This window comes from Heterodontus francisci, chromosome 19, assembly GCF_036365525.1.
Source record: "Heterodontus francisci isolate sHetFra1 chromosome 19, sHetFra1.hap1, whole genome shotgun sequence".
Classification (NCBI taxonomy): domain Eukaryota; kingdom Metazoa; phylum Chordata; class Chondrichthyes; order Heterodontiformes; family Heterodontidae; genus Heterodontus; species Heterodontus francisci.
Window position 1 is genome coordinate 45,717,038 of NC_090389.1, and position 19,004 is coordinate 45,736,041.

The following is a 19,004-nucleotide window of genomic DNA, read 5'->3' on the forward strand; positions in this document are numbered from 1 at the left end:
ATGGAGGCAGGTAGGGGTGGGCAGGGGGATGGTGGCCAACCAACCCGCTCCCAGGAGGTGTATTTGTTACTAAAATCTTTCAAGGAGGCCACATGCCTTCATTTTAACTCCATTTTTACTTTTAATTCATGGAAGCCGGTATTCCCAGGCCTCGGGAATCCAACGACAGATAAAAGGGGACGGAAAGAGCCAGATCCATGAGGTTAGGTGCCATTATTACACATCCTGTGAACCAGGAGGAGCAGGAGTGCTTCCCAGGTCCAACAAACATACTTCCACCCAATCAAAGCTCTGCGATTGGCTGATCCCTCCCCCTTCCCTGCATTCAGCCACACCCCACCCCACAATGTCTGATTCAAACCCCCCTTTCTCCACGATGTCCGATTCAAAACCTCCTTCTCCCATGATGTCTGATTCCACTCACTCCCCAATTTCCCCCCCACTCTGCAGTGTCTGCAGCTCCCCCCTCCCCCATCTCATGCTTTCTTGAATGACTGTGTCTCTGCATCATTTTTCTCATTTCAGAGTGTTCTGATACACAAGGTGGTGTTTATGGTAGAGTCCTCATTTTCTTATTGTATGTATGTAGAAGATGGCATTGAAGGTGGCTTTGAACCAAATAAGCTGTGGGGTAGGAACTGCAGTGAAAGATGAATCTAGCTCGGAAAGGCAGAAGCAATTAGGTCATGGCAGCCATTTGGTAATGGAGTCCAGCTGCCCTTTTATACTTGTTAGACTCCATCTAAATAGTTACAAGTCTGAGTCCTTCTCTTCTCATGGCCTCTGTTGATCTGGAGCCAATTTACATTGTAGTGGAAAACAGGAATTGAATTCTGAGTGGATTTGACTTATATTTGTCAATATGAAGGGGATGTTAATTCAGTTCACAATTCTCACTTTCCTTCCTGATAGGGACTGTCAATAGTGAAAACATGAAATAAAGTTTTAGAAAGGTTACACAAGAGAATACTTGGCGACACAAACAGTTAACAGCTTGAATGCAGTCTTTGAAGCTGCATCGTTAAAAGAATGTACAATACTTGCCAATATATTTCCAGTAATTCATCTCTTTCCTACTTATAAAATTCCCACTTTAAAAATTACACTCAGTTTGTGAACAATTGTACTGCAGGGATTTTTCCAAAAGAATATTAAGAACCCAAATTAAAGTTCTGGAGATGACCTGTGTGTTTACCTTAAACATCTGTGCACAGTAATCTGTGAACAATACTCTCAAAAAATGGTTTTGCTGTCTATGTCCTATTACATGCCTTTATTATTCTCTAAGGCATTTCACATTAATGCACACTGAAACCCATGATAGAAGAAAGGCTTTCTCTTTAAAATTAGTAACGAAGTGCAATCTAGTATATTTTTTGATTATTATCCAGACTCTACTTATATTTCAGACAGAATACATTAATCTGATTCAGCCTTTAGTGGCAGCTCATTCAGTCCAATCTGCACATAACTATTGTTATAGTTTGGTTCAATATGAACCCTATTCCAATTTCTCTTCAAATTGCAGCAAAATCTCAGTGGCTTGGCGGCAGGATAAAAATTTAAATATGTTAATTTATTGAAAGTAATGAATTAATTACTTACCCATTCCCGCCGTTGGTCCCAGTGCGATATTCATCTAGGTGGTGGTGCGAAGGAATAAAGTTGAAAGTGTATGAACTTTGAGGGTAGAAAAGTCGGGAGCAGAAGGTAAGTGTTTTGCGGGGGGGGGGTGGGGGAGCGGGGAAAGAGGGCAAATAATGAATTTGATGGTCATCGGAGGGTGGGGGCAGTCCAACTTGGCCATTTAAATGAGCCACTGCGCTGAATACTGCGGTGGCTCTGTGACGTGAGGTCCGCATGGGCGGACCGCCATCTTTGAAGCTCGCCGCTGAGCCCGTTAAGTGTAATAGATTGAAAGAAGTTACTTTTAATGCAGATTTTACATAAGAATAACTATACAGTCGGACTTTAATTATCCACCACAATGGACCCTCATGGATACTGGAAATTGGTAGATAATCAAGAAATGCCAAACGTAGATATTTTTGAACCATAAAATATCCTACCCACAGAAATTAGTGCAATACAACAACATACCTTGTTTAACCTTCATTGGTCAGGAAGATTAGTTTTTGTCAGGTGTGAGAAGAATGGTTATTATGGAGCTGTGCAATGAGGCAATATCTTGTATGCAATTTTGTTTTGCAAAAATTCTTCTTGATAATCAGGAAGATGGAGATGAAAGACAAGTACAATAACAATTTGATTTAATAGACTGTGATATGGTGATCCCGCCTCATTGTTCTTTTCTAGCGAGACAGCCAGTCTGAAAGGCAGTGGATTAACAGGCCTGAAAAACCAACACCTGATTTATTTTTCCCTTTTCTGTTGAACTCTTCTCCCATGGCTGTTTACCTAAGAAGTTCTATTGCAATCAGACCCTGAACAGGATAGAACTCCAGTCAAATATTTCAGCAATTACCAACGAGACTAGAAAAAAAACCCTTTATTTTGAAGATCCATGACCCATGGCATCGGGAAGGCTGTAAAATTCAGCCCACCAATTCCTTTACTATTTTCCCAGTCCCACCGGCTACACACCATCTGCAGCTAAAAGGTAGATCGGAATGGTGGATCCTGTTCAGAGTTTCAGCAATGCTATTCTCAGCTGGACACTTAAATTTAAATGACAAACCTGAGATTGAGTTCTGCGGCTGGATTTTATAAGCCCGCCGTCAAAGAGCCGACGTGATTCCAAGCACAGCGGCTCATTTAAATAGCTGAGGCAGCCCGTTCCCACCCCCACCACCCCGATCATGTGGAGTGAGCGGGCTGCCATTCCCAGCAATGGCGTCAGCTGCCTGTGCACAGGCGCTGACACCATTTTTCAAGGGCTGTCAGCCCTACCGGGAAATTTAAATATCTAACGTTATATGGAATTTTTAAAAATTCATCTCTTTTGCCCGTCTCCCACCCCCAATAAAAATTAAATTAATTATTTGCCCTTTCCCTCCACAACACTTACCTTTACCATCTGACCTTCCCCCTACCCCCGCAAACTGCAAAAAAATTCACCTACAACCCTTCCACAATTCCCTACACCCATGAGGCTAATTTGACTTCACTCCCACCCCTCCTGCACTGATAAACTTACCTCCGCCACCTCCTCACAAGTGTTCTGTCTCGTTTCCCTGGATGGGGATCCAAAGGCACGGTAGTGCTGGCCACCAGGGTGAAGATTGTGACAGGACATCAGGAGTGACGTGAAATTAATTAATTTAAATATTTTAATTGCAGTCCCGTCACCGAGCAATGGTGGGGCCGCCACGAGGCTTCACCGCTGCCAGTAATATCGGGCCAGGCCCTGCTGGCATCGAGGTCCGTGGCGGGCCTCATCCAGGGCCATCTTCAGTTCCTCCCACCATGGAACCCGACATCGAGGGCTCCTTAAAATCCAGCCACTGTTTTCCCTTGCCTGATGTAAAGATATCTGGCTTCTTGCTCAGTACCTCTGCTGACCTACATTAAAATTCTCATCCTTGTTTTCAAATCTCTCCCTATCTCTGTAATCCCCTCCACCCCCACAAACCTCTAAGATCTTTGTGCTCTTCCAATTCTACACTCTTGTGCATCTCTGATTTTAATTGCTCCACCACTGGCAGCTATACCTTCAACTACCTGAGCCCTAAGCTCTGGAATTTCCTCCCTAAACATCTCCACTTCACTACCTTTCTTCCCTCTTATAAGACGCTCCTTAAAGCCTACCTCTTTGACCAAGCTCTTGTTCATCTGTTCTAATATCTCCTATGTGCTCAGTGTAAAATTTTGTTTGATAATGCTCCTGTGATGTGCCTCGGGACATTTTACTACATTAAAGGCACCACATAAATACAAGTTATTGCTGTTGTTGTTGTTGGGTAATGTCACAACTGAGGCGGGAGGAGCGCACTTTTTTTTCTAGTTCCACTTCTTCACAGGTCACAACATATATTTACATGTTTACCCAGTTACCAATATGGCCAATCATAGACTCTATTTTTTAATCCCAGAATAAAATGCACCAATCAGGTTTCTTTAATAAACAACAAAATTATCAGTTTATTATAAAACAAGGCATAACCAGTACCAAAACAAAGCATTAACACACAGATTGAATGATGAAAGTTCCCTTTTACCTTAGACACACACACACACACAGGTTAACTGCTTTCTCTTTAGAACTCTGTTAAAAAACAAGAGAAAAAAAGAATATTTTGGCCAAATGCTTGCTAATTCTTGAAGAATTCTTGTGAGAAACTAAGGATCTGCCTTAGATATTTTCTTAGGTTCATTGGTGCTGGTCACTTCTGTGTCCCTTACATTAAGAACTGCTTCCATATTGCCCGATACCTAGTGATGCAATAGAAAGTGACCAGAAGGGTGCAACAATGAGAAGCCTTGTTATATGAAGTGTATATTATGATACTCACATGTGCCATTCTATCTGTTTTTCCAATCATCTAAAAGACAAAACCAGTGAATACTCTGGTGAGTGGAGGTCAATGTGAAGTCAGAAAGCTAGTTTATTTTACAAAATTCTTGCAAATTGACAGGATAATAATTCCAGACTTTTACCATGTCTATAACACTTCCTTTAAATTCAAAACTACAAAGCATACTACACTATCCCTGTTAGTGGGCTAAATTGACATTTTATTTCCTTTCTGGTCAGGCTAGTTGCAATCAGGCCACCTTGATGGTCCCAAGTACACAGTTAGGTGCAACAGGGTACTTTGTCGAGAGGCTAGCCTAGGCACCAATAGGAATCATGATCCTGAGGGGTCTTGACAGGGTGGATGTGGAAAGGATGTTTCCCCTTGTAAGAGAATCTAGAACTAGGGGTCATTGTTTAAAAATAAGGGGCCGCCCATTTAAGACAGAGATGAGGAGAAATTTTTTTCTCTCAGAGGGCTGTGCGTCTTTGGAATTCTTTTCCTCAAAAAGCGGTGGAAGCAGAGTCTTTGAATATTTTTAAGGCAGAGGTGGATAGATTCTTGTTAAGCAAACGGGTGGAAGGTTATCAGGGGTAAGTGGAAATGTGGAGCAATCAGTTCAGCCATGACCTTATTGAATGGCGGGACTGGCTCGAAGGGCCAAGTGGCCTACTCCTGCTCCTAATTTGTATGTTCATATCCCAAAAGAGTAGGGTGACTTTTTGTTTGCTAAGTCCACCTCACTCTACTCCTTCTTAATCCTGGTGGCTGCTTTGTAATAGCATGATGGGTGACTATGCACTTCCATTGTTCGGAGTTATTTAAATTGGTCTGTTTGTTTTTGGCCATTCCTATATGAAGGTTTAATGTGCCCAATTACAGTTCCATGGAGAATATTTTTTTTCTTGTGATTACTGTATGCAGTTTAAAATTAGTCTGATTTGAGTTACTGATGCAAACCCGATCATCTTGTACATTTCTTTATTAATGTTCAGTGTGCATGAATAATAATAGTGTTTTAATCTTCTCCAAACTGTATACAGTTTGATGCTGCACTTTTTTCTGTTCTGTATCGTTAATGCAGGCCTGCTTGGCCCTGACCAGTGAGGTTCAAAGTAAATTAATAAAGTTTCATGCAGACTGTTTAATATTTTGCAATATACATCTGCGCCTTGACTGCTTTTGGCAACTAATCTAGTTTCATCAAGAAATGTTCAGATCTTGCTATTTTTATATCCCGCTTGAAAGTTTGTTGCTTTGTGCCTTGTTCATGGAAGCCTGTTTGTGTTCTGTTATGAGTTCCATTCTTCTTTGGCCTCCTTGTCGCGAGAGACAATGGGTAAGCACCTAGAGGTGGTCAGTGGTTTGTGGAGCAGCGCCTGGAGTGGCTATAAAGGCAATTCTAGAGTGACAGACTCTTCCACTGGCACTGCAGATAAAATTGGTTGTTGGGGCTGTTACACAGTTGGCTCTCTCCTTGCGCTTCTGTCTTTTTTCCTGCCAAGTGCTAAGTCTCTTCGACTCGCCACTCTTTAGCCCCGCCTATATGGCTGTCTGCCAGCTCTGGCAATCACTGGCAACTGGCTCCAACAATTGTGGTCAATGTCACAGGACTTCATGTCACATTTGCAGACGTCTTTAAAGTGGAGACATGGACGGCCAGTGGGTCTGATACCAGTGATGAGCTCGCTGTACAATGCGTCCTTGGGGATCCTGCCATCTTCCATGCGGCTCACATGGCCAAGCCATCTCAAGCGCCGTTGGCTCAGTAGGGTGTATATGCTGGGGATGTTGGACGCCTCGAGGACTTCTGCGTTGGAGATACGGTCCTGCCACCTGATGCTTAGGATTCTTCAGAGGCAGCGAAGATGGAATCAGTTGAGACGTCGCTCTTGGCTGACATACGTTGTCCAGGCCTCACTGCCATAGAGCAAGGTACTGATGACACAAGCTTGAAACACTCAAACTTTTGTGTTCCGTGTCAGTGTGCCATTTTCCCACACCCTCTTGGCCAGTCTGGACATAGCAGCGGATGCCTTTCACATGCGCTTGTTGATTTCTGCATCGAGAGACAGGTTTCTGGTGATAGATGAGGCTTAGTAGGTGAACTCTTGAACCACTTCTAGAGCGTGGTCGCCGATATTGATGGATGGAACATTTCTGACGTCCTGTCCCATGATGTTCGTTTTGTTGAGGCTGATGGTTAGGCCAAATTTGTTGCAAGCAGCCGTAAACCTGTCGATGAGTCTCTGCAGACACTCTTCTGTGTGGGATGTTAATGCAGCATCGTCAGCAAAGAGGACTTCCCTGATGAGGACTTTCAATACTTTGGTCTTCGCTCTAAGAGGGGCAAGGTTGAACAACCTGCCGTCTGATCTTGTGTGGAGGAAAATTCCCTCTTCTGAAGACTTTAACGCATGTGAGAGCAGCAGTGAGAAGAAGATCCCAAATAGTGTAGGTGAGAGAACACAGCCCTGTTTCATGCCACACAGGATAGGAAAGGTGTCTGATGAGGCGCCGCTATGCTGAATTGTGCCTTTCATATTGTCATGGAATGAGGTGATGATACTTAGTAGCTTTGGTGGACATTTGATCTTTGCTAGTAGTCTGAAGAGACCACGTCTGCTGACGAGGTCAAAGGCTTTGGTGAGATCTATGAAAGCAATGTAGAGGGACATCTGTTGTTCACGGCATTTCTCCTGTAGCTGTCAATCGGAGAACAGCATGTCAATGGTCGATCTCTCTGCTCAAAAGCCACACTCTGCCTCAGGGTAGACACGCTCAGCCAGCTTCTGGAGTCTGTTTAAAACAACTCAAGCGAAGACTTTCCCCACTATGCTGAGCAGCGAGATTCCACGGTAGTTGTTGCAGTCACCGTGATCACCCTTGTTCTTATAGAGGGTGATGATATTGGCATCGCGCATGTCCTGTGGTACTGCTCCCTCATCCCAGCACAGGCAAAGCAGTTCATGGAGTGCTGAGAGTATAGCAGGCTTGGCACTCTTGATTATTTCAGGTGTAATGCCATCCTTTCCAGGGGCTTTTCCACTGGCTAGAGAATCAATGGCATCACTGAGTTCCGATTTTGTTGGCTGTTTGTCCAGCTCATCCATGACTGGCAGAGACTGGGCTGCATTGAGGGCGGTATCAGTGACAACATTTTCCCTGGAGTACAGTTCTAGGTAGTGCTCCACCCAGCAGTCCATTTGCTTGCATTGGTCAGAGATCGTGTCCCCTGATTTAGACTTGAGGGGGGCGATCTTCTTGATGGTTGGCCCAAAAGCTCTCTTGATGTCATCATACATTCCTCTGATGTTTCCGGTGTCGGAGGCCAGCTGAACACGACTGCATAGGTGTTGCCAGTCATCATTTGCACAGCGCCTGGCTGTTCTTTGTGCAGCGCTTCTGGCTACTTTAAGTGCTACGGATGTTAACTCGCTGGGGGCTTTCTTGTAGTTCAACAGTGCAATGTGCTTAGCAGCTATGACAGGTTCTAGCTCTTCAAAGTGAGATTGAAACCAGTCTGCATTCTGCTTCTCACATTTGCCAAAGGTGGTCATTGCTGAGTCATAGATGGCGTCTCTGATGTGGGCCCACTTGGTCTCTGCATCCCCAACAGGAGTGTTTTGAAGGGCTTTTTCAAGTGAATTTAGAAACTTATGTAACAGCTGTGGATAAGAAATTCTGTTAGTGTTGATGTGCAGGCGGCCCTTCTGTTTGGAGTTATGTAGCTTCTTTGGTTTGAGTCTAACTTTGCTGCACACCAGGGAGTGGTCAATGTCGTAGTCCGCACTGTGGAAGCTGCGTGTGATTTGGACGCTGTTTATAGAGGCTCGCCTTGTGACGATGAGGTCCAGCTGGTGCCAACGACGTGATCTTAGATTTCTCCATGAAACCTGGTGACAGGGTTTAGTATGAAAGAATGAGTTGGTGATGCAGAGGTTGTGATAAGTACACAATTCCAGCAGTCTCTGTCCATTCTCATTCATCCTTCCAATGGACAGAGACTGCTGGAGTTCTATTAAAGTTAAATTATCACTCTAATTCTCTAGTTTGTTACTTAGTGAGATCACAGTCCTACAGGAAGCAGTTTACACAAATGGTTCAGACTTGCTCACTCAAATGATGAAATTTGACAGTTTTCTGTGAGAGTGAAAGAAATAGGTTGCTGAACCCCTCTGCTTGGAGCTGCTTTCTGACATCCCAGGAAACTCAAAATGATGACCCATCTGAACAGGTATCAACCCTGGGCTTCCCAACCTGCAGCTCAGGATCTTTTGGTTTGAAGGCTCCTTGCCAGGTATACCCAACTGAGCCCTTCCCACGAAGTGGTGAATGGAACAGCAGGCCATTAATTATCCTCGTCACCCTCTCTGGCATGTACTGCAACCTATCTGGGCACCTGACGCACCCTTTCAGTAACCCAATGACCCTCTCCACCTGTTTGCTGCGTGGGTGTGATTGTACTGCTCCTCTGCTGCACTGTGTGACAGATAAAACCAACAGCATTTGAGTTAGGTTGTGTACAGATCTCGTGACAAAAAAGTCGTCACTTGTAAAGCTACAGAAATAAAGTTACAAAGTTTGATTACTCTAAGGCTTAAACTGTTCGGTTACTTCAGGTCCTAAATGTTTCTGTGTAAATTTACACCGGTGCATTGCTCATGTAAAGGCAAGATATTCACTTTAGCTGATCTTTTGCAGGTGGGCAAGACTATGTAAATAAGCAGCAGAGAGTTTCAGCAGATATAACTCACAATCAATGAAATTTGCGTGTATTAATCTTTTCTAATAAAACCGCTGTAAATTCGTTACATGTGAATTTCCTCACTAAAATGCTACGTGCTTTTAAACTAAAAACTTGAAGGAAATTCCTGCCCTATAAATCAGTCATATCAGACATTGGCTTCTATTTTGCAGCTCTGTGACCTGGTTACATGCTCCAGTTGAGGAAGTGCACTTCTCAGAGAAAGAATGCTGTTATATATAGTGCCTCAACTGGCTCAGTCCAAACAAAACGTATTCAGGAGATTCTGATGTTGCAGTTAGAGGAAGAATGATTTAATTAATTCAGCACATGGTGGGGTTAGCCATTCTCAATGCCTATTAAAATCGTGAGAAATTTTATAGATCCCTGTAGTGGAAAGAAAATCTTATAAGAACTTTAGAAAAAGATATGCAAGCTTCCAGATTTTTTAATGTCTTTATGAGATCTAATAGGATCATGCAGAACTATTTCAATATTGGTGGAGTATTAATTTCACAGGAGAGAATGACATACCTGTGATAAACTATTTTATTTACTGGAAAAGGGAGTGTTCTTATTTAAGATACAATAACTGGATACTATCTTTAATGCTAATTGGGTTTTGCTGTATACACTTGTGAATTTGCACAATTTAAGTCATGGGTCTAACAGATAGCTGGGAAACATTTCAGAAACAGTGACATCAGTCTCTAGAAACACAAACACATGGGCCCTTGCCCAAGTGCCAAAGCCTTGACCTAAGACGGCAGCAATATGCTTTACCATGATAAAATTAGCCACAGAATGTATTACAGCGTAGTACAGGTGGTTAATTTTTAATCATGGTAGAATTTTTAATTCTAAATATAGCACCTATGTAATTCTATTTAAATCTTGCCAAAGATAGTACATTACGGAGTACTGTCATAGGTTCCATTGTAATTATTCAATGATTTAGCTCAGCAACAAAGAGCTGGGCTCCACAATGATTACACTGAATACAATATTTGTCCCCAAAATCACAAACAAATTTCAGGGTACCCCTGAGGTATGTTGCAATGTTCAATCCATTCCTTTGGCTTTTATTTCTGAAACTCAGGGCTGACTTTTTCAGATTACCTGGAAATCCCGCCACCAGACACAAAAGCAAGAGGTGAGCCCGCTTCATCAAGCAGCGAGATCCTGGGGTGGCTACTGCTGGGGACGCTGTCCAATTGAGGACGGTGGCCTGCCCCTAAGAGTTACTGGCCCAATCAGAGGGCCGGCAGCTCAGCAGTGCCTTCACTAGCGGTGGTCAGTGCTGAGGCTGTATGTCCAGGGTGAAGGCATCATAATGGCGGGGCAGTCTCAAAGAGTGGTGAGTTTGGTTGGGGGAAGCCGGGGCCAGGCAGGCAGCCCCTAGTGATTGGATGGTGGGGGAAAGGGCCGTGGTGTAGCAGCGGTGCCATTGCCACGGAGACAGATATTGCTGCTTGGGGATTTCGCCATGAGCCATGGAGCACCCATCAAAGAGGACCCACAGGGGCGGGAAGTGGCCCTTAATTGGCCACTGAAATGGTTCAATTCGCTGTCGGCATGCATCCGCGCGCTAAAGTTCCCACCGCTAACAAAATGCCATGGTGGCGGGAAGATATCGGGCTCCCCTCCCAACGCCTTACCCTGCCAGTTGTCCCACTGGGCTGGGGAGATTTAGCCCTCTGTCTCAGAACAAATTAGATTTTGTAATTGTTTTCATGTTTCCACAAATCTCGCACAATTTATAGTTGCCCAATAGTTAAAAGAATTGACAAGATGTAGAAAATAGTACAGCCAAATGAACAGATATTATTGCATAAATTCTACCATGTTCTAACATACAAATCTATGGGCACCCACCCTGTCAGGTTATGAAACTTGTTTCAGGTTTGCCACTTCAGCAAATCTACTAAAACTGACAGTTTTATACCTTTTGCGTGAATACAGATTTGGACAGCCTTGTATTTTGTTGCGTGAAGCTCTCTGTATATTAGCCCCAATAAATATAGCTAAACCTCAACCTCCAAAGTCTAACACATACTGCATGAGCACGACTTTTCTATTTCCAATATTGACCCATCTCATAGCCATATGATAGGGCTGGTTGAATGGAGCTAGTGCAACAGCTTAATGATATTGCTACATAGCCATTGGTAACTGAAACCCTGTAGGTATTTCACAAAGATCCTTAACTGACACATGAACTGGTTCTTACTTTCTCTGTTCAGGCTAAATGTATCCTGGGATCATTGGGTAAGATAGTTTTGTAATTTACTACAGTATATGCTGGTGTGCTTGATGTACAAATCTGCCTTGGTAATGTATAATTTGGAAGCATTATAAAAGCAGCAACATAATCTATTGCTTCATCCAGTCTCCTCCCAAAATATCAATTGGGGTACACTGACTTGTTTGTGAGGAATATGATTGACAAAATTACTTCTTTTCTGTTGTGTATACCATCTTATTCCACCTTTCCACATCCAAAATTAAGCTTCAACAAAAGTGTACTTAATTATGTCAAATATAATGAAATGGGTATAACTTCTAACGAAAGTGAAAGGGCATCAGTCAGTGAACTGGTGTTGGTCCAGCCCTATCATTGAGGAAGCACAAGAGATGTTCTGCATCCAAGAAGGCAACAGAGAGACAAAAAATAAGAAAGCCCTCACGATTATGCTGGTAATGCCTTCTAATAAGTCTGTGCAAAGGCAGTTATCATATGAATGCTTCCTTTCCCCTTCCATGGCAGTTGACATTTGCCATAACCTGAGACTGGACTTCCAACACATTTCATAAGATAAAACATATCACTGTTGTTATGATGTTTTTCATCATTTGAAATGGATTGTTTTTATTTTGTAAAGTAAAAGCCTATCAGAAAGACATGTTCACTTTTGCTTCAATGAATTTATCATCTGAACTTGTACCAGTCTGTCTCACTCAGCAACTTTCTACTGGATCACTGACACTGCAGCTTCTCAAGATATCATTCACAGACATATAAGGTCAGCCATATTTTTCACCCAGTTCTTTTAGCTGGACTTAACTTACAGCTCCATTGAGAAATACAGATCAGGGCAAATCAGAATATGCATTTACATAGCACCTTTCACAACCTCAGGACACCCCAAAGCACTTTTGAAGAGTAGTAACCGTTGCAATGGAGAGAAATTCAGCAATCAATTTGCAATAAAACAACAATAAATAAATGATCAGACAATTTATTTTTGCTGTCATTGTTTGAGGAATACATGTTGACCAGGACAACCACCTCTGCTTCAGTTCTTCAAACAGTCCCACAGGATCTTTAACATCTACATAAAAGGGCAGTCAGGATCTTGGTTTAATATCGCATGCAAGAGATGACTCCTCCAATTGCACAACACATGGTGTTGCACTATAGTATCAGCCTAGATTTTGTGCTAAAGTCTTTGGAGTGTGGCTTGAACCCATGGTTCAGAGGCAACAAATCTACCACTGACTCAAGTCTAACAAAACATAATCAGAAAGAAGAGCCTTTACTCCATTTCAGAATTGCAGTTTTCAATAAAAACACACATTTGCACAGGGCAGTTGTGCAGAATGAAAAGAAAATGATCCTTGTTTGTATACAATTTTCTTTCCAACCAAGGAAAACAGTTAGAACGTGCCAGTTTGAACGTGTCACACTTTATGCCATTAAACCTAATGAAGAAATGCAATATGTGTAACAATAACGCATGCCATGTCACAGTGCTCCTGAGGCGTTAGAAATATTTTCCTCATTCAATTAAATGACTGACTAAAATATTCCCAGCTGTACGAAATCTTGAATAAAGGATGAAATTGCTTACTTTCTAACATTAAGTAGTTCTTTCCTAATTGCAAGTGAATCAATGAATTAGTACAAATAAAATAAAAAGGCTTTAAAATTGTTTTCATAGTCTTGAAAACATGGTATATATTCCCTCCTAACCTACTTTTCCTCCCCAAACTACAAATAAGCTAATTTTCCTTCCAACTATTTTAATTAGACTGCACAAAAATTAAGCAAGTTGATGTTCAGCACTACTCAGTCATTGGTACCTGTCCTTGAATAACAATTAATACCATACAAGGAATACTACAACTAACTCATGTACTGACTGTGCAGAAGGCTCAACTGACTGAAGCTCAACTCTTGCTCCTATTTATAAACATTATGTAGGATGACAGTCATGCTCAGCTGTGATAAGTAACCTAACTCGATGCTTAATCCATTTATAAACATCTACTTCAATCAGGTAATTAACTGATCACTTATTACAAAAAGCCTCTTTTGCTATTATTATAGAGCTGTTGATGTCCGTGAGCAGGATTAATAAACTTGCACAGAACTAGTCAGTAATTATTATTTTCTACTGTACAAGCCTTCCATTTACACTCTTTATGTGGTCAAAGATTTTTTACTTTCTCTTTATCTTGAGGTTGTTACTGAAATAAACCACACAGCTTTACAAAATACATTGGCCAAGATTTTGCACTTGCAATGACAGCGAAACCATCAGCATTCGCTGTCATTACTCTGTGAAACTAACTGCAGCTTATTGCATCCACACATGCGCAGTTCAGCATGGAAATCCAGAAGTTGCTGTCAGCGATTCCCTACTCCTCAACCGGAAGTGTTGTTCAAGTGCACGCAGATGGAAATCTTTAGAAATCACTGAATTAACTTGATCTTTTATACTTTAACACTGTAAAAACCCTTGAAAAAGTTAAGCCTTGGTGAATGAGGTTCCTCTGGACTTTTAACAGCACACTAAGCCATAATTATTGCTGGACAACACCTCCAACTCTGAAAAAACAAATTTAATGTTTGTAGAATGTCAAATTTCTCTATTCCATGATAAAAATTCCATAGTTTTTTTTAAATAATAAACTTATTTTTTAAAAATGTTTATGATATTACCTTAATTGCTTTTTGTAAAATTTAAAAAGCGATTGATAAAACCTGCTCATTACTGCACAACCTACTTGACTATATGAAAGTTGATGGATGCTAGCGATCACCTTTAGCTGGTGTCAGATTGACCCAGATTTTACGGTCAGCGGTGAAATGGTGGCACTCACTGCCGACTTCGAAGAAAGCTGCTCACAAAGATCTAACAATGGATTTCACCTTTCCCATCATTAATTTCAATCTGGCATCAGCCATAGTGGATCTCTGGCCTCAAGCAACAATCCACGCATGCACAGTTAAACGCAGAAATCCAGAACTTGCTGTGAGTTTCATAGAGTAGTGACAGCAAACACTGACAGTTTCATCGTCATTACAACTGCAAAACCCGGGTCCTTGAAATTAATGTCGGGAAAGATGTAATCCATGCTACAAAACTTGCTAGATCTTTGTGGGTAGCAGTGAGCACCATCACTTTGCTACTCACCGCAAGATCCAGGCGATTAGAAAAAACAAAAGCAAAATACTGCGGATGCTGGAAATCTGAAACAAAAACAAGAAATGCTGGAATCACTCAGCAGGTCTGGCAGCATCTGTGGAAAGAGAAGCAGAGTTAACGTTTCGGGTCAGTGAGAGAAAATCTTTGAACAACTGTTTTTTCTAATATAAATATGCTTTTATATTAGAAAAAACAGTTGTTCAAAGATTTTCTCTTTACTGAACTGCCTAAAATGATGCTTATTGTGATCTTTAGAGTGGCCTGGGAATGTCATCCAGTAGGAACTTTATCTTCTTATACAAGAAATTCTTAATGCTACAGTGGGACTGAAAGTTGATAAATCTCCTTGACCTGATGATCTACATCCCAGAGTGTTGAAAGAGGTGGCTATAGTGATATTAGATGCATTGATCACCTTCCAAAATTCTAAAGATTCTGGAACGGTTCCTGCAGATTGAAAGGTATCAAATGTAACCCCACTATTTAAGAAAGGAGGGAGAGAGAAAACGGGGAACTACAGACCTGTTAGCCCGACATCAGTAGTAGGGAAAATGCTAGAATCTATTATAAAGGATGTGATAACTGATCACTTAGAAAATAATGGTACAATGCAGCAGAGTCAATATGGATTTATGAAAGGGAAATTATGTTTGACAAACCTGTTGGAGTTTCTTGAGGATGGAACCAGCAGAATAGATAAGGGAGAAACTTCTGGATGTGGTGTATTTGGATTTTCAGAAGGCTTTTGATAAGGTCCCACACAAGAGGTTAGTAAGCAAAATTACAGCATATGGGATTGGGGGTAATAATTGGCATGGATTGAGAATTGGTTAATGGACAGAAAACAGAGGCTAAGAATAAACGGGTCATTCTCAGGTTAGCAGTCTCTGACTAGTGGGGTACAGCAAGGATCAGTGTTTGGGCCCCAACTATTCACAATCTATATCAATGATTTGGATGTGGGGACCAAATATAATATTTCCAAGTTTGCTGAGTACACAAAACTAGATGGGAATGCGTGTTGTGAGGAGGATGCAAAGAGGCTTCAAGTGGATTTAGACAGGCTAGGTGAGTGGACAAGAAAATGGCAGATGGAATGTAATGTGAAAAAATGTGAAGTTACCCACTTGGTAGAAAAACAGAAATGCAGAGTATTTCTTACATGGTGAGAGATTGGAAAGTGTTGATGTCCAAAGGGACCTGGGTGTCCTTGTTCATAAGTCACTAACATACAGGTGCAGCAAGCAATTAGGAAGGCAAATGGTATGTTGCCTTTTATTGCAAGAGGATTTGAGTACAGGAGTAAAGAGGTCTTGCTCCAATTGTATAGAGCTTTGGTGAGACCACACCTGGAGTATTATGTACAGTTCTGGTCACCTTACCTGAGGAAGAATGTACTTGCCATCGAGAGAGTGCAAGGAAGGTTCACCAGCCTGATCCTTGGGGTGGCAGAATTGTCCTATGAGGAGAGATTGAGGAGACTGGGCCCATATTCTCTAGAGTTTAGAAGAACGAGAGGTGATCTCATTGAAGCATACAAAATTCCTACAGGGCTCGACAGGGTAGGTATGGGAAGGATGTTTCCCCTGGCTGTTGAGTCTTGAACCAGGGGCGCAGTCTCAGAATAAGAGGTAGGCCATTTAGGACTGGAATTTCTTCACTCAGAGGGTGGTCAATCTGTGGAATTCTCTACCCCAGAGAGTTGTGGAGGCTCAGTCATCGAGTATGTTTAAGACAGAAATCGATAGATTTCTAGATATTAAAGATATCAAGGGATATGGGGATGGTGCGGGAAAATGCATTGAGGTAGAAGATCAGCCATGATCTAGTTTAATGGCGGAGCAGGTTCGAGGGGCCGAATAGCCTACCCCTGCTCCTATGTCCTATGTTCCCTGCAGTGACTTTGACATCTTATGCTCCGTCCCTAAATTTAATACCCACCTGTTTCTGATTAATTGAGCAGGTTTATCAAAGAAGCTTTGTTGAAATTGCCCTCATTCAGTGAGACAGTTCACAAATATATTCAAACAATTCAGTTTAGGTAATAGCAGACTATTAAAAACTTGTCTCACTCATAAATACGATTATATATGTATCATATTTATGAGAGACAGTTTTCTGAATTGTTTTGAGTTTTCCTCTTGACTTTTATCTTTCCAAGTCAAGTTCTGCTACGCTCTTCTGCTGAGTGAATTTTGACTAATATTGCACTTGACTATGCAATAGCAGCTGGTAAAAATTGTGGCCCAAGGTAATAGAGAACCCTAAATGTACAACAAATAAAACTGAATTGCGTGAACACAGTGGGGCTGTTCCTTTCAAACAGACAAACTGTGGAATAAAAGTTATAGAATCCTGGTTTATAGACACAGAGAAACACCCTCCACTAAAACTATTTTTTATCACACACCTATTTCAGTTACGATAGAGTCATAGAGTCATTTATGGCATAGAATGAGGCAATTCCACCCATCAAGTCCATGCCAGCTCACTGCAGAGAAATCCAGTCTGTCCCACTCCTTCCGTTAATCACCGTAGCCCTAAAAATTTATTTCCTTCAGTGTCCATCCAATTTCCTTTTGAAATCATTGATTGTCTCTGCTTCCACCACCCTCATGGGCGGCGTGTTCCAGGTTATTACCATTCGCTGCATAAAAAAGTTCTTCCTCACATTCCCCCTGCATCTCTTGCCCAAAACCTTAAACCCCAGCTTTTCCAACCTAACCTAGTAACTAAAATCCCCCATCCCCAGAACCATTCTGGTAAATCTCCTCTGCACCCTCTCAAGGACCCTCACGTCTTTCCTAAAGTATGGTGACCAGAACTGGATGCGGTACTCTAGTTGGGGCCTAACCAGTGCTTTATAAAGGTTCAGCATAACATCCCTGCTTTTGTATTCTATGCCTCGATTTATGAAGCCCAAGATCCCATATGCTTTACTAACCACTCTCAATATGTCCTGCCATCTTCGAGGATTGATGCACATGCACCCCAGGTCCCTCTGTTGCTGCACATTCTTTAGAATTGTGCCATTAAGTCTATATTGCCTCACCCTATTCCTTCTGCCTATATATAGCAAAGAAAGCAGTGGTCCTGGCACTGACCCTTGGGGAACACGACTGTCTACCATCCTCCAGTCAGAAAAACAACCAATTATCACAACTCGTTTACTGTCCTTGAGTGAATTTTTTATACCATTGGATACTGACACTCCTATTCCATGAGCTTCTATTTTGCCTTTTATGTGGAACTTTGTTGAACGCTTTCTTAAAATCCATATTAGACAACATCCACTGCAATCCCTTCATCAACCTTCTCTGTTACTTCTTCAAAAAATGCAATTAGTTTAGTCAAGCATGATCTGTCTTTTACAAATCCGTGCTTGCAATCCTTAATTAACCTCTCCAATTGACTGTTGATGTTTTTTCTCTGATTACTGTTTCTAAAACCTTACCCACCACTGATGTTAAACTAACTGGCCTGTAGTTGCTAGGACCATCCTTACACCATTTCTTGAATAAGGGTGTCTCATGTGCCACTCTTCAATCCTCTGCCACCTCCCCTGTACCCAGGGAAGATTGGAAGATTATGCAAGCCTTTCCATTATCTCCACCCCGACTTCCTTTAGCAATCTGGGATGCAAACCATCCGGACCAGGTGACTTATCTACCCTAAGCATATCCAGCCTTTCTAGTCCTTCCTTACTCAATTTTTACTCTATCCATTGCCTCTACTCTCTCCACCTTTAGCATTATTTTCTCAGATTCCTCCTCCTTAGTAAACACTAATACAAAGTACTCATTAAGCATTCTAGCCTTGCCCTGTTCCTCTAAGCATATATTACACACTTTGTCCCCAATAGGTTCCACTCCACCTCTCACTACTGTTAGAATCATGGCGGGAGGAGTGCACTGTCTTTCTCTAGTTCCACTTCTCCACAGGTCACAATATATGTTTAAATGTTTACCCAGTTACTGATACAGCCAGCCATATACTCGACTCTTTATCCTGGAATAAAATGCACCAACCAGGTTTCTTTAATGAGCATCAAAATCATCATTTTATTATAAAACAAGACTTATCCAGTAAAGATGCAAAGCATTAACACACAGTTTGAAATATGAATGTAAATAGATATTCACTTCTAAATAACACACACTCACACACCCATTAGATAAAAAAAATACATTTTCCCTGCAGAGGTCTTTTACAAAAAAAAAGACAAAAAAAAAGAATACTTTGGCCAAATTCTTGTTAATTCTTGAAGGAGAAGGAAAACATATGGAATGATATCACTTGTCCCTTTATTCTGGCATCCCAAATACACGTAGATTTGCTGTCACTGGGATC